This window comes from Topomyia yanbarensis, chromosome 2 (assembly GCF_030247195.1).
Source record: "Topomyia yanbarensis strain Yona2022 chromosome 2, ASM3024719v1, whole genome shotgun sequence".
Classification (NCBI taxonomy): domain Eukaryota; kingdom Metazoa; phylum Arthropoda; class Insecta; order Diptera; family Culicidae; genus Topomyia; species Topomyia yanbarensis.
Window position 1 is genome coordinate 136,658,934 of NC_080671.1, and position 12,304 is coordinate 136,671,237.

The 12,304-nt window shown below is 35.6% G+C and overlaps 1 protein-coding gene and 1 long non-coding RNA gene across 6 annotated transcripts in view; both read left to right on the plus strand.

The window, feature by feature from the left end:
- Positions 1-12,304, plus strand: part of LOC131681462 (uncharacterized) — a 48,577-nt gene that overhangs the window by 19,592 nt on the left and 16,681 nt on the right. The gene's annotated exons all lie outside the window — the stretch shown is intronic.
- Positions 3,671-4,368, plus strand: LOC131681463 (uncharacterized). The gene is made up of 2 exons (XR_009303932.1): positions 3,671-3,897; positions 3,968-4,368. It is a non-coding gene; the product is annotated as an uncharacterized LOC131681463 (long non-coding RNA).

Consider the following 12,304-nt stretch of genomic DNA (forward strand, 5'->3'; position numbering starts at 1 on the left):
GCTGTTCTGTCGAAAGCGAACGCAGAGTGTTGCTATTCGTAGAAGGTGGCCCTTACATGGGGATGAGCAAAACAAACCAATTTTCAGATATCTATGCGTTTAAAGTTGGCATCATTTGACCATGAAGGGTCATGACGACTACGTTTTCTTGAGCTGTTAAAGCTACCAATCCTTTGAAAATATTTTATGTAAGGCAAATAATCCATTCAGGAATCAGGAATTAGATCAAAATAGCTCGAATGACACGTTCCCCGTGATATTTCAGAGATTTGTACCTTGCCGTATTATATTTAGTCATCATTTCCCTGAAGACTAAGGATTGGTGAAGAGGAGGGTTTAAGAATTGACATAGTAAGGCACAAAACGCGTAGCTAAAGAAAAGTAACCCCGGAAAATGAGGCACATCCATAGTAAAAATTAAGGTTTTATTGTAGTTTTATAGCCACTCACGAAATTTAGATTACACTTGTAGCATGCTATAAAAGCTCAATTGTTACTTGGGATATCAACACCCCTGAAAGAGTATTTTCATCATCCCTAAAAGGTTACAATAACGTATACTTTAACCTAGTAACATAGTAACAACGACAAATTCTGCACTCAATTCTTGAAAGACAAATAAAGTAGGGAGCTGGACATGTAGCGCAAAAGCCGAGAGAGAGAGACCAATTGTTATGCTCAGCAGAGTACCTGGAAGCTGAGACGAGACATGCAAATAGCAAAAAAACGAACGTCAAATGCATCCCGGGGGTACTGTCAAATGCAGCCAGTCCATTTGAACTATGTGAGGCAAAAAGAAAGGCTATGTAAAATTAACAGAAAAAAAAGAAAAAGAAAACATCTATCGGCAAGTCCCGTCCCAGCCTGGAAGAGGTCGCACTCACTGGCTGTTCTAGAAGACTGGAAAATGGCGACTCAAAATCATGTAATCTGGTAATCTAAAATACATTCGGTCACATTCGGTCGTTGATGCAAGTGGAATTATGGTACATCGCTGTTTTCAAATGTGTGTAGTGCGAGATACATGCGTTGCACATCTAAATGTTTTGAAATGGTTCAAAATTTCGAGTGGGTAATTACCCACTCGGTTATTTTCGAGTGGGTAGTACTACCCATACTACCCACGCTTTCCGCCGGCCCTGTATGTATTATTCCGTTCCAAAGATTGTTGGTTGGTGATCAATAATATAAGCGTTTTTATGCAAGCTATTTTAGGGGATTGTTGTTGGACTCTGACCAGAAACTCGTTTTTGTGAATTATAGAGGCGCTCTCCCGGCATGGATATTTTATATTTTTGGGTATTTGATGGTCTCAACATATTATGCATTACTCAATCATTTATTTATTCACTTTGTAGCAGTATCAATGTCTAAAAATGTGTTACACCTCTCCATTCATAGGAAAAGTTATAAATGGTGTCTCAATTGAATAAACCACTAATGAAACAGAACACCCCCATCTTAGCATATCATATTTCAGAAGTGTTTCTACTTAGGTAGAGTAGAACGGGGCGACCCAGTCAAGATGGCACATTTCGACTTGCTCTTGTATGAAAAGATATAGGGTAGAAGAACCCTCATTCATCGCATTACTAAGAATGTCACACTATTTTGTTGAAAACTCGGCCAACTGTCATTGCATTGTGCATTGGATTTGCTTCGATCCTTAAAAGTATATACAATAAAAATCTTGCCTGGAAAATTTAAAATACTCGCGTTTTATTCATCCTACCATTTAAGCTAATGTTTTGAACAGTGCCAGCAGACACTGCACTAACTAATGCGTTCAAATAGATGGGATGAATAGAGAAGCTAAGATGAATTCGGGAACTGCTACCCTAGTCAAGTGTACGTTTCCCCTGTAAACTTGCGTATTTCCATTCAAAATTCAATTCATTTCAAAGGCACCATGTTTTTAATTACATCTCCAAGACGTAGGGTACGGCAGCCAACTATATTAGTAGTAATTAGGTGACTAACAACACTTTAATACATAAATTATAATAAAGCTGCCCTAAAAACATCGTATGATTCAAAAGCCTAACGACCTGTTCAATGTATCATCCAAACAATATGTAGAATCGTTGCACTATATGGGTTAACGTTCGTGTATAATTTTTGTTTATTAGGGTGCAATTTTGTCAAAAATTTATAGAAATACTGTCGATGGGTATAAGAAATATGTATATGTGATAGTGAAGTGTATGTGTATCAGAGTAAGGCAATGCAGGAGTTCTCAAAATTCATCGCAGTTTATTTTAACAATGAAATTGAAACACTGAGCTTTTTCTAACAGTTGTAATTATGCAGAAGTTCTTTATCACGATCAAGAAAATTTATGAAAAGAAAAAATAAAAAAAATAAAAGGAAAACTATTTAAAAAACCAAAAAAATTAAATGCGTGCATGCACGGGTCGAATTATACAGGCCAATCAGGCAATAATTGATTTCAGAAAATCAATTTTTCATTGCTTATGCAAGTTATACATACTTAAAAATCTAATAGAAGATTCGTGAACATTAGTTGACATTGACTGATTAGTGCAATCATTGTAAAATTTCGTTCAATGCAATGAAAGTTACTAACTTTCAAAAACAATACCTTCTATTTCTTCCCAAATTTATTGAAACGTTAGTCACGACAAAAAATTCAAATTTTATAACTATTGGATAAAAATACGCTTTTTAACAACAGTTTGATCGTAGCTATGTCAGGACATTTTAATGATTTTCTTGTTCAAAAATCAATTTCTAAATTTTTCTTGCTTTGCAATCGTTGTATATTCGTCAAGTTTGCTTCATACAACAACATTTTTGTTTAAATAATCTGATAAAATACACTTTTACAAGTGTATTCTGTACCATTCCGGCGAAACAGCTCGGAACAGACAAATATTATACATTCTATGGAAAATTATCTCTACTTTTCGAATATCCAGATGTCGTTCTACGCCTCACTGCGCGACGGCGTTTAAAAGATTTTTAATTTATTTACTGTTATGATAATTATAAAATAGGTTCGATAACACTGTATGCAATATTGAATTTTTTCTGGCCTTTGAAATCAAAAATGAAATCAGTACCCCAAAAATTAGTTCAACTTAAGATTTTCAGCCAAAGTAAGCAACCTTTTTGGGGAGTTGTACGACTTGTGTTCGAAGACCCGCCACTGTGCGGTGTTCTACTCTGCAAGATTCTTTACTGACTGCCCAAATATGAATGGCAAACGAAGAAACTCACGAAATGTTTCTGCTCGAAAAAGTTAGGGAACACTGTTTATCAAGCATTTCATAACCAACATCACATGGACCGTACAGGTGGGAACGATGTAGCACCGAGGTCGAATAGAAGAGTGTTTTTGTTGTAATGAGTAACCGGAGATATACCTGTACCCGACAAAAAGTAGTTCAACGCTACTGATACATTATTCACAAATTGCGGTAGCCATGACACTCAACATTTGATATGCATGGCAGGCTAACCTTATTTGAATAAATGCTGTGCAATCCGTTGGCTACCTCGCCCCGTTCTACTCTGCTACCTACACGTATATTCAAATGCTCTCATCGTGCATGTGCTGACATTTTTCTGTGTTTTTTATGCGCGTCTTCGACTGGACGGAGTAAAAAAATACGACCCATTTGACGTGTTGGCAGTACGGCACGAAATGTTGGGCCAACCTTACTGCATGTTTATGTTACCTTTCCTGACTTGGTAAATTTAGTCGTCAAGAATCAAAGTCCACGAACGGGTGCTCAACCAAATTGATTTACTACTGCTGCAATAACGAGGAAATCAGTTCAGCGTTACAAAATATTTAAACAATTAGGACTAAAACATGCAATCACTATGTGTTGCATTGTCATAAAATCGCACTTCATTATCATCCTAGTTAAGGTACAAACAGCTTCTTGTTAGTTAATTGTCGACCCGCGCAAACTAATTGTTTCGTGTGAATGGTTAATAGTCACATCATAATTACTCAATATTCATGCCCATAAAACTACCAGTGAGGCGTGTGTTATCAATGCATTGCCGTTGAGCAGTCCTGCTATAAAAAATGGGAAGCTATCTGTGTGAACTCCGAACCTATGCCAATCAGTTTGCAATTGCAACTCGGGTTGGTGAACTGTTTTGTGTCGATCGTGGAGAAACTATGGGAATCATCAGGCAGTTTATATACTTTATACTATATTGGGGCATTATGATGATTTCTAGTGCATATTCCGTTGCAGTTTCACCTCCCAGGAAGCCACTGCCTGCGATGGAAAGAGCATGCAAAAATTGCTGCAATGTGTACTGCAATGGAGTTGAAAAATGTGTAAAAATAAAAACTCGAGAATGGAAAAAATGAATATTTGACAATCAGTTTTGATTGTGTATTTTATTGATGAAGTTTACCCCCAAATAGACAATTTTTCTTTCTTTTAACGCGTAGAACAGGAATACCAGAAAAAAGGTGCATGGCGCATACTATGAAAGAAGCGAAGTCTATACTGCCCATAAAAGCATAAGAGTCCCATATTGAAAAACAGCAAATCGAGAAAAACGCTGCTCAAGTTTTACATTTTCATTAAGCCTTATGGATGGCAATGCTTTGGTATTTTTTTCGAAATTTTCTAAACAAATCTAGTACCTAATCTTATTTGTGCATCGTGATTCAGTGATGATACAGAATACAATCCAACAGATATGTCATTTTTGACAAAAATCCAAATGGGACTCTTTTGCTTTTATGGCCAGTATAACCTGCACATAAACATTTCTGAGTTACGGAGTTCAAACCATCTGATTACACCGACTTCGGAACCAAATCACAGCGGATATGTCCCTTGGTATAACTGTTCTATGTACATCCAGGAACCTCCCTAAGCGTAGCATCAGCTGTTTAAGTTAAAGTATTTTCATGTTTACTGAATTTTACCCGGGAGTATAGAGATCAATCAATAACTAATTGTTAAGCTTTAATATCAGTTATTCAGACCGTTCTATTGGGATTGCACTGTTCAGGAAACTGAATTTCAAATTTACAACACTAGGAATCCAGGAATTGGGAATTTTATCTAAGATTCAAATGCAAAGACCAGAAATTCTAAAACCAACGACCTTAGTAAAATCTACATTACGTTTTATGGGGTAATTAAAAAAAACCTGTTTTAATCCACCTAGCGGTGCAATTGTGCCTTTCTCAATCATGAACACGAGAATTTTTTAGTTGCTTATATTTATTAAAAGCTTTCAAATGTATACATTACAATTTTATTATACATGACTTGACAACTATATACAAGAAAAGAAATCATCATTCGAGTTCTAAAATTTTGCAAAAGAAAAACCAGCCACGGTAATATTCAATTGAAAAAAGGAGCGAAATCGGTTAAATCCCAAAAAGTCGATTTTTATAAAAAAAAAATCGAGATAACATAAAATCTCGACGTTTCATGCATGTTAAAGCTGTTTGGCATCAAAAATACGAATTCGATTTCTGAAATTTCATGGGGTCCCCCCTTTGAAAAAATTTTGAGTTCCGGATTATATGGGAATTTCATATGTGACCGGACGGTTCAGTGTATATTTCCGGAACAATATAAGCGATCCGCTATCATTTGGGACTAAGTTTGCGAAAATCGGCCCAACCATTTCCGGGAAATTGATGTGAGTTCGTTAATTTTGAAAGATGGCCGCTTTTCTCGGGCACTTCCGGAACCGTCTATGGTGGTCAATGTAGCCAACGAAAGTTTAGTTGGCCGTCGGTGATCTAGAACTGCAAATTCAAGTAGTTTGAGAGACATTTTAGCGAAATTTTTACCTTTTTTGCTTTCATCGGAGTATCGGTTTGAATAGCAATTTGCAATGTGATCGCACGCCACAGAACCAGAACCGGAAGTCGGATCGGGATGAAATTTAATAGCCATTTACGGGGGCGCAACACCTTTCATTTGAGACTAAGTTTGGTTGCATCGGTCTAGTCATCTCCGAGAAACCGATGTGACTGTTATTCTGAATTTGGATACTTCCGCGTTTTAAAGATGTTTGGCATCAAAAATACGAATTCGATTTCTGAAATTACATGGGGTCCCCCCGTTGAAAAAAAAATTTTTAGATCCGGCTTACATGGGAATTTCATATGTGACTGGACGGTTTAGTCTATATTTCCGGAACAATATAAGCGATCCGTACAAAATTTTATAGACATCTGTGGGGATATTATAGCTATCATTTGGGCCTAATTTGTGAAAATCGACCCAACCATTTCCGGGAAACTGATGTGAGTTCGTTAATTTTGAAAGATGGCAATTTTTCCCGGGCACTTCCGGAATCGTCTATGGTGGTCAATGTAGTCAACGAAAGTTTGGTTGGCCGTCGGTGACCTAGAACTACAAATTTAAGTTGTTTGAGAGACATTTTAGCTAAATTTTTACCTTTTTTGCTTTCATCGGAGTATCGGTTTGAATCGCAATTTGCTATGTGATCGCACGCCACAACCCGCAACTCCAGAACCGGAAGTCGGATCGGGATGAAATTTAATAGCCATTTACGGGGGCGCAATACCTTTCATTTGAGACCAAGTTTGGTTGAATCGGTGTAGCCATCTCCGAGAAACCGATGTGATTGTTATTCTGAATTTAGATACTTCCGCCGGGGCTTCCGGAACCGATGAAACGATGTGTCCAAAGAGACTTTGAATGGATGTTAGTGACCTAATACTACAAATCGAAGCAGTTGTGGTCATATCTTGGAAAATTTTTCACCTTTTTACATTAATTGCAGAATTTATTAAAATCGACATTTTCTGCGTGATCGTGCTCACCACCCTGTAATTCCGGAACCGGAAGTCGGATCCATTATAAATTCAATAGCAGCCTAGGGGTATATTACACCTTTCATTTGAGACTAAGTTTGTCAAAATCGGTTCAGCCATCTCTGAGAAAAATGAGTGACATTTTTGGTCACATACACACACAGACGCACATACACACATACATACACACGCACAGACATTTGCCGAACTCGACGAATGGTATATGTCACTCGGGCCTCCGTTAAAAAGTCGGTTTTCAGAGCAATTGCAATACCTTTCTATTGAGAAAGGCAATATAGTAAATCATACTATGTTGCGTTTCGGCTTCGCCTCATCAGAAACCGACACTAACGTATTGTCGGAATAGATTAGCGCCGGCTTGACGCAAATCCCTTAAAACTAAAACACACTATGTGTTTCAATCAAACGACTGATCAAACGTGATGTCCCGTTCGAGCAGAAGTTCTGTTTATGCCGATGAGACACAAGTGAAGCCGAAACTTGTCTTGGCTTAGCAGGCCTATGCGAAAGCACTATGCTATATTTCACCCTAAGGAGGAAAATTTGGTAAAAACCAAAATTTCTCACTTGGTTTTTACCAAATTTTCCTCCTTAGGGTGAAATATAGCATAATATAGTAAAAATACATTATTTTATTAGTAGTTCATTAACTCATGTTGTCTAGAAAAAATAAATCATTACATGTAGGGGAGACTAAGGAGACTTGATCCCCTTTTTTATTTTTCAGTCCAACTCCGTGGAATGATAAAAAACTATGTAGTTTTATATTGTTTCTAGGGATGACTAATAATCATAAAAAAATTACATGGAAATATTATACTGGACATGAGCTATGAGCATTTCTGGAAAACAACAAAAAAAAATGGAAAATTCTTAGATTAGTGGAGACTCGATCCCTAATTTGGGGACACTTGATTCCTTTATGAAAACGTGTTTAAAAGAGCATGTAGGGTAATAAGCCTATTTTTGCCCTGTTTCTACTATCATCCTACCCATCTGAAGCCTTTGGTTAGAGCAGCGTCTGCCATCTTTGCTCAACGCATTGACTCAAATGGTATTGCGATAATGGGGGTACTCGATTAGAGATTTTGCTGCGCTCAAACAGAAGATTTTCACCATTCTCAAGATAATTTTGTTATTATATTGGCTCTTAATAAGAGGCGAATGCCCTTAACGTTAAAACCTCTATAATCGAAATAAAAAAATGGACCTTAATAACAAATCAAAGAAGCTGAAATAATAAAATTATTGTAGTAATAATGTGGTACCCTTCTTAATAGGGCAAAAACGGGCACATTTCCCCATTCAATTTTATAAAAGGATTGTAGTATTGATTAAATTGTTATGATTATTTTATTTTATTTTTGTTACTACATATTACGCATCTCTCACCTGATTTATTCACGAATTCCCCAAATCTCCGTGCAATTATTTGAAAGCTGTCTTTATTATGGTTGAGGAACGTCAAATGCGGGATGAATGGTTGCTACGTATACTGTACTAAACAATTACAGTTATGTTTCTTTACGATGAAGCGTTCATTTTTGACATTTTTTATGACAACAATGGCTTTAATTGTTCTGGTGTGAATTTGGTTATTTTCAGTGGTGTGTATGAAGTATGGCGAAGGGGATCAAATCTCCACGAATTTGAAGGGATCAAGTGAACCCATAGCATCTATTTCAGCAAACTTTAGTAAAAATATAGTTGAACAAAAGAATCAGCTCAATCATAACGTATTCATATAATTGACATTCTCCTGTAATTCTGTATGCGAAAGTAGAGTATGTAGTGGGTGATTTTATCAATTTTATAAAAGTTTGAAAATTTGAAAAATAAATCTTCTTCAGTTCTTCTGAGACTTTTTTTTAAATCGGTAAAAATTCGGTTACACAAAAGTTCAATTTCTTTTTTCTGTGTTTATGAAATTTATGTTTAGATAAAACTACGCAACTTTATAGTATAGTCGATTAATGTATTCTGATCCGGCTTTGAGTTACAATGATGGGATCAAGTCTCCCCGGGGATCAAGTCTCCTCAGTCTCCCCTACTACTTTTCAATTCTCGAGCATTTTCGTAATTTATTTTTATTTTTTAAGAACACGTAGTAGAGGAATAACAGCAAAAAGAAGCATTATCGATAGCACGCTTTAAAAGGAGCGAAGCACATATATTTCTGAATTGCGGAGCTCTGACCTTCTGTTTTCATCGACTTCGGAACCGAAATATAGCGTATATATCCTTGAGTACGACTATCCTATGAATATTATGGACCCTGAGCGTAGCATCAGCTGGAAAACGGAACCACAAAAGTTGATGAAGCTTTCATATTCATTTGGATTACACAGTTCAGGAATCTGTTTTAAAAAGTCCAGCGTCAAAGATTTATTCAAATGACAGTCAGTCAAATGACACACTAAGCAGTAGAATTACGCAGTATAAGTAAACACACATCGCGACAGTAAAGCTGTTGTTATTTGTCTCAGATCATCAATTCACACTGGACACTCAGAAGTATTTGTAGACTGGGTGCTCAGAAGCGCCACGCAGTTTGTACGGGGTATATTGTGACATGACTGCAACTTTGAATGAATAACTAACTCACATGCGGTAAATGTAATGATTGCTTCGTCTTTGAGAAACTGTTATCATTTGAGCAGATAGAAAATTGTTTGTTCAGTTATGTGTGCTGTAAAACTTTCTATACAGGCCTTTGTAGATTGTAGTTGAAAACTCGTACGTTTTAAAATAATTTTACTCCAGAGTTTTACTCTTCGATGTGGCCATATTTGACCTCTGATCATTTTTTTCAATATGAGGGTCCATTGCAAAATATAGATCAGCAATATGGTATTATATTTTTTACTTTTACTGTATAATTTCCACCGTTTTGAACGGAATGTCTTGAATAAGGGACCGAAAATAATTACAATGATATTGTACTAAATATCAAAGTATTTACAACGAAAGGAAAACCTGATAATTGTGAATGTTTCATATGCAAGGTTCTGATTGGTTTTCATTGTTCGCTATGTGCCAACATAAAAGTTTGTGGCGTCACCCCTGGTTTCAGGGTTTGAGGTAATTGGGTTTGAGGTAATTGAGATATTGAAATTTCTTATTGATAACATAGCAAATATTCAAATTGGCATATCGCCGAGGAGAAATGAATACCGTGAAACGGGGTATCTTTGATCACCAGGGTAAGATTGATCAAATGAGACTTTTTTCAGTAACGTACTATAAGACGATTCCCTCCAATAAAATCATTGAAACAAAAAACAAACCATATTTTAAACATGTTCAGCATCTTATGCATTGTTTCAACCCGTTCAAACAATCCCTTGTATATTAATGAAATCAATCAACTTCAAATGAGCTGAGCACTTTTTTAAAAACCGTAAATATTTTTGTCCAATAAAACATTACATGGGCCCCGCCACCCTTTGCTATCCGGTTGGAGCCGCCTGTGCTCAAATGGATTCTAAAACCAGCGACCTTGGCAAAATCTCCACACTAAATTCACTAAATAGCACATACCAAGAGTGAATAATAAATGTATTGTTCACATGTAAAAACGCTCAAGCATCAAATGGTAGTACATATTTTCATTACAGGTAAACTGTGAAAAATTGGGATATTAGGGTATTTAATGAAAAAATATGATTTTAAGTCTAAATATCAAAATATCAAATGTTCTTCAAATTACCGATAACGAATCTCCTTCTATTTTGTTCCTATTTTCCACTCTCAAGATGTATAACATATGGTACAAAAAAATAATAATATTACAGTTGACGTAAGCAACATCGCATCGTAATTTTCTGGCTGTTCATACAATTTTACATATTTGAATCTTTAAAATTACGGGGATACGAAGTTTGTGTATGCCATTTTTCGACGTAGCAACTGTGTGTCGGTTAGACTGGTTCAATTTTTGACTTTTAGCTCCACCAGGCTCCACTGATTCCTTTTATGGCCCTTAGTAATTGTGCAAATTTTAATACCGATCGGTTATGCCTACGAACCCTCCAAAAATTAGTATGGAAAATCGGTAAACATAGAAAATAAATTCTTAAAGAATCACCTCACCAATCAATTCATGAGAACAATATAAAATACTAATGGTATTCTTCTACTGAGCACATTCGTGGAACATTGTAAGTTTGTGAACGTTCGCCGAGAAAAGTTATTAACTAAAGAAGCAGTATGACTTGAAAACAAGTTGATTTTATTATTAATCATAGCATCCCTGTTTGAATTGCTCCATCATTATATGAATTGATTGATGAGGTGATTTTTTAAGAATTTATTTTCAATGTTAACCGGTTTTCCATACTAATTTCCATATAAACTTTTAAATTTTTGGAGGGTCCTTAGACACAAGCGATCGGTACCAAAATTTTTACAATCACTAAGGGCCACAAAAGGAATCAGTAGAGCCTGGTGGAGCTAAAAGTCACAAATTGAACCAGTCTAGTGTCGGTATAGCCTAGATAGTAAAGGGGCGTGCGCTGTCAACAAATGGTTGACGGCTCGAGTCTCGATATTTCCAGTTGCTATGTTCTCGCTATAGTTATGTAATTTCATGTCACTGGTAATATTTCATTGTATTTGATGGATGCCTTTTGTTACAGCTAATTCAATGAAAATTTACAGGTTTCTTTCGAACTGTGTATATTTAGAAAAGTGAGTGAAAAGATATTCGCCTTCTAAAGTTGGATGTAGACCGCAAAATGGCACGAGAGTGCAATGATGATGTTTTTATTTTCATCTGTCAAAACGCATCTGAAAGTAAATTTTGAATTTTATATAAACGCAATCAATATTATAATTAAATGTTACTTCTTCTAATGAAAAGTAATATTGATGAAGAAAATATCTAGAAATATCTAGATGGTAAATTTCTTGTTACATCATTAAGAATTCGCTCTTCCGTTTTATATTGTAATTTGTATTGTAATTATATATTGTAATACAAAAATAACTCCGGATCTCAATAATCCGCAATAAAATATTGAGTTCAACTGAATGTTTTGTGTCAAACAAAAGAACGATTTTCTTATCACTTGTAATTAAACTTTTTGTGGAACTATGTAATGTTTATCCTAAAATAATTAAAGTAGAACAACCATCCTATATCATCAATTCAAGAAAAAAAAACTTTCGTCATCATTTTACAGGTACCAATAATGAAAACTAGTTGACGCGTCGAGTGGATAATTTTCACGTTTGAGAGCTAATAATTTTCAATGTTTGGTTGTAAAGATATCGTGCTTAGCTCAAACGCTATACAAAAACATGTTTTAATCCACCTAGCAATTGGGTCATTAAGCTACATATAGTTTCTCGTTCCATTCGATAAATTTTGGGTCCAATATACATAATATAACATCATTTCAAAAAAAAAATCGTTGGAACGTAAAAACGATTTTTTTTTTGTTTTTTAAAATAAATCTTATGTAAACTTGGCAACCATAC